Raw genomic sequence first — 5,000 nt, 5'->3', positions numbered from 1 at the left:
GTTCAGCGGGTTACCCCGACCTTTCGGCCTAGGAAGACACGCTGATTCCTTCAGTGTAGCGCGCGTGCGGCCCAGAACATCTAAGGGCATCACAGACCTGTTATTGCTCAATCTCGTGCGGCTAGAAGCCGCCTGTCCCTCTAAGAAGAAAAGTAATCGCTGACAGCACGAAGGATGTCACGCGACTAGTTAGCAGGCTAGAGTCTCGTTCGTTATCGGAATTAACCAGACAAATCGCTCCACCAACTAAGAACGGCCATGCACCACCACCCACCGAATCAAGAAAGAGCTATCAATCTGTCAATCCTTCCGGTGTCCGGGCCTGGTGAGGTTTCCCGTGTTGAGTCAAATTAAGCCGCAGGCTCCACTCCTGGTGGTGCCCTTCCGTCAATTCCTTTAAGTTTCAGCTTTGCAACCATACTTCCCCCGGAACCCAAAAGCTTTGGTTTCCCGGAGGCTGCCCGCCGAGTCATCGGAGGAACTGCGGCGGATCGCTGGCTGGCATCGTTTATGGTTAGAACTAGGGCGGTATCTGATCGCCTTCGAACCTCTAACTTTCGTTCTTGATTAATGAAAACATACTTGGCAAATGCTTTCGCTTCTGTTCGTCTTGCGACGATCCAAGAATTTCACCTCTAACGTCGCAATACGAATGCCCCCGCCTGTCCCTATTAATCATTACCTCGGGTTCCGAAAACCAACAAAATAGAACCGAGGTCCTATTCCATTATTCCATGCACACAGTATTCAGGCGGGCTTGCCTGCTTTAAGCACTCTAATTTGTTCAAAGTAAACGTGCCGGCCCACCGAGACACTCAATAAAGAGCACCCTGGTAGGATTTCAACGGGGTCCGCCTCGGGACGCACGAGCACGCACGAGGCGGTCGCACGCCTTCAGCTCGCCCCACCGGCAGGACGTCCCACGATACATGCCAGTTAAACACCGACGGGCGGTGAACCAACAGCGTGGGACACAAATCCAACTACGAGCTTTTTAACCGCAACAACTTTAATATACGCTATTGGAGCTGGAATTACCGCGGCTGCTGGCACCAGACTTGCCCTCCAATAGATACTCGTTAAAGGATTTAAAGTGTACTCATTCCGATTACGGGGCCTCGGATGAGTCCCGTATCGTTATTTTTCGTCACTACCTCCCCGTGCCGGGAGTGGGTAATTTGCGCGCCTGCTGCCTTCCTTGGATGTGGTAGCCGTTTCTCAGGCTCCCTCTCCGGAATCGAACCCTGATTCCCCGTTACCCGTTACAACCATGGTAGGCGCAGAACCTACCATCGACAGTTGATAAGGCAGACATTTGAAAGATGCGTCGCCGGTACGAGGACCGTGCGATCAGCCCAAAGTTATTCAGAGTCACCAAGGCAAACGGACCGGACGAGCCGACCGATTGGTTTTGATCTAATAAAAGCGTCCCTTCCATCTCTGGTCGGGACTCTGTTTGCATGTATTAGCTCTAGAATTACCACAGTTATCCAAGTAACGTGGGTACGATCTAAGGAACCATAACTGATTTAATGAGCCATTCGCGGTTTCACCTTAATGCGGCTTGTACTGAGACATGCATGGCTTAATCTTTGAGACAAGCATATGACTACTGGCAGGATCAACCAGGGAGCTGCGTCAACTAGAGCTGAGCAGCCGGCCGCCCGGGAGTGTGTCCCGGGGGCCCGCGCGAACACGCAAGCGTCCGCTCAATCATTCTGCAAACAGGAGGAGGCTGAGCTCCCCTGCACAATACACCTCGAAACCCTCTCAGGTCCCGGCGGCGCGCAGCGCCGTCCCAAGTACTTGGTCGGGTTCGAGAGAGGCGCAATCGCCCGGAGTTAGGCGAGTAGACGCTTTCGGTGCGACCACCCGTGCTCCCAACTGAGCTTGCCGCTGCCGACAGAGGCCCGGGAGCGTGCTGTCGTGGCATTGCCGGCGGGAGACAACACGCGCCACCTACGGTGACCGGCAGCTCCAACGCCAGCGCCACAGAAGGACAAAAGCCCCACTTGGGTGCCGAAGCGAACTCTCCCAGCACAGCGCACGCGCCAACACATCCGCACAGCTGCGATACAAACCACCAGCGAGAACCGCTGGGGCGACCGAGCAGCAGACGGCGTCGCGGCGCCGAGCGCCGGGCGGCGGCGCATCCTCAACGCACACAGTCCTCAATCGGACCAGCACACTGAAGATGTCCACCGCGCTTCGCACCGGGCCCGCGAGGACCTACTTTGGCCGCACGGCGCCGCGCGCAGGGTGCGCCGGCGCGCAGCTGCGACGCCTGCCGCGTCCGTCGGCCGGCGCGCCTGCCACTGGCCGCCCCCACCAGCCGGCTGTAGCGCGTGCGCCCACGCACCGCGCGGCCAGCACGCCGGGAGGCGCCCCCTCACCGGCCGGGGACGGTCCCACCCAGCCACCGCCGCGTATCGCTTCACACCCAGATGCCGTTCAGTTTCGTCGGCATGGTGGGTATCGCTGGAACAACCGGTTAGTACCTCAACCTATCGTCGCCATCACCGATTCACCCCTAGCGAGAACAACCGCACCACAACAGGTTACCATTTGTTCATTTGCGTAACTTCACCAGAAAACGCAGGCGTCCATCGCCATTTGCAACTTCAACGATTATTGCATGCCTGTGTCAGGTGTCACGCCACACTACGTCTGCCCACATACACGCAACAAAATGTGCACGCCTAGACAATACGTGGAAGGTGGCCCCCGTACGTATGCGATGTCCATTGCTCGAACGACTGTCAACCGGCCTCTGTAGCATGTCGCAGATATGGAACGCGGTGCACCATGCCATCACGGTGTGTGAGGAGAGACGACTAGGTCCGAATACATCAACAGACAGCTCATGCTGATCGCCATCCACGGCGTCCGTTCCTCCCACACGTCTCTATGGCGTACCACACTGCAATCCAGCTCTCATAGGGAGACGACACGTAGCTGCGTGCACAATATTTGCACTGTATGGTCCGCCGTTTTTGGGCGCAGTCGTTGTGCGGTCACACATGTGCCACGATGTATCATTCAGTACATAAGGACGAATGTGCAGTACAGATTGTGGTTCACGCGTACGACATCAGCGGACAGTTGACACAGGCCGCACCACAACGTAGCCTGAGTACGTCGCATGCGAAGGGCATTGAACATGCAAACTTCTCACCAACCAGCTTGCGAAGGCAGGGGGCAAGGTGGGGACGTGGGGAGGGGCGGCATGTACGTCCTGCTGCCATCCACATTACAGTGTACAGCAGGAGCATGTGGAAAGTGAGCAAGACTTGCAAGGTGTTTAACATGAAGCGATACACAGGGGTGCGGGCAGTGCGAGTAGCGAACTATATTGCGAGGGTTGCGGGTGGGCAACACTACAGTAATTGAACGAGTCATATAACAATTACAGAGCAGGTTTAGGCGACAACGTGGGTTACGTTAAGGCGACAACATGGGTTAGGTTAAGGCACAACATGGGTTAGGTTAAGGCACAACATGGGTTAGGTTAAGGCACAACATGGGTTAGGTTAAGGCACAACATGGGTTAGGTTAAGGCACAACATGGGTTAGGTTAAGGCACAACATGGGTTAGGTTAAGGCACAACATGGGTTAGGTTAAGGCACAACATGGGTTAGGTTGAGGCACAACATGGGTTAGGTTAAGGCACAACATGGGTTAGGTTGAGGCACAACATGGGTTAGGTTGAGGCACAACATGGGTTAGGTTGAGGCACAACATGGGTTAGGTTAAGGTACAACATGGGTTAGGTTAAGGTACAACATGGGTTAGGTTAAGGTACAACATGGGTTAGGTTAAGGTACAACATGGGTTAGGTTAAGGTACAACATGGGTTAGGTTAAGGTACAACATAGGTTAGGTTAAGGTACAACATAGGTTAGGTTAAGGTACAACATAGGTTAGGTTAAGGTACAACATAGGTTAGGTTAAGGTACAACATAGGTTAGGTTAAGGTACAACATAGGTTAGGTTAAGGTACAACATAGGTTAGGTTAAGGTACAACATAGGTTAGGTTAGGTTAGGTTAGGTTACACGTTGTTGTACGGAAAGGTGTAGGGGGGGGGGGGCGGGGGCGGCAGGTTCGTTGATAGTGATTATAGTAAGTGAATGCTTGTGACATGATCAGATTTGTCACGTCAGGATGCACCTTTGGCTTATTAGAGGCGGCGCTCCAATTCTATGCTTGTGTGAGACCTGTGTCTTTGACTCATGTCATTGTTTGTGCGCTGTGACAGGAGGTACTATTGTGATGTTGGGTGCACCGTTGTATAGGACATGTGTGGGTGTTGGTGCCTGGTCTGCGCAATGGTGGATGTCGAAAGGCTGGGATATTGTATTTTCCGCACGGACCTCCTGGTCTGGTTGTGATAGTGTGGATTGTGTAATGTGGCGGAGAAGATGCACTGGATGTTGTTCCATGCTGGTGCTTACATATTGTATGTGCGCCTGTTAGAAGCAGAGAGTGGTGCGTGATCAGAGTGTCTGGCTGACGTGTGGTTCCCATTTTGGGCAGACTCTTTCAGCATGTATACGGACAGTTGTGTATATTTGCTGTAGTTTGATGGCTCTGCATTGATTACTAATCAGCGCCGTGTGTACGGGTAATCTGGTTCCAGTCCAAAATGTTCCATCTGTGTACATTAGTGACAAAGACTCCCCCCATGCAGTGGGGCTCGGTCTGTTATAACTCTTCCGCGTAATATATTTGCCCCACGTTTTTGCGACTGCGAGTGCGAGTGCAACGCGCATGGGGACCGACATGCTGATGGCTCGGTATCGGACGCCGTACAGTGAGCAACGCGATCGCGTCTCTCGCTCGTAAGTGGTACAGGTCGCGGCTCATGTATACGGACAGCGGGAATGTCGCATATTGGAAATAACTCTTCATGAAACGCAAGTTATAGGGGTGGATTGCACTTTACGAGTGCGGGAAACGTCCGCCGTTCATCCGCTGGAGGTGCGAGTTTGGCGGTTGGG

At 53.7% G+C, this 5,000-nt stretch overlaps 1 non-coding gene across 1 annotated transcript in view; it reads right to left on the bottom strand.

Annotated features, from left to right (window-relative positions):
- Positions 1-1,632, bottom strand: part of LOC124761954 — a 1,909-nt gene extending 277 nt beyond the window's left edge. Inside the window, exon 1 of the ribosomal RNA XR_007012465.1 lies at positions 1-1,632. This exon is cut by the window's left edge and continues 277 nt beyond it. This is a non-coding gene — a ribosomal RNA (small subunit ribosomal RNA).
- Between the last annotated feature and the right edge of the window lie 3,368 nt (positions 1,633-5,000).

This window comes from Schistocerca piceifrons, unplaced genomic scaffold (assembly GCF_021461385.2).
Source record: "Schistocerca piceifrons isolate TAMUIC-IGC-003096 unplaced genomic scaffold, iqSchPice1.1 HiC_scaffold_589, whole genome shotgun sequence".
NCBI lineage: Eukaryota > Metazoa > Arthropoda > Insecta > Orthoptera > Acrididae > Schistocerca > Schistocerca piceifrons.
This window is presented reverse-complemented; position numbering and strand designations above follow the sequence as displayed.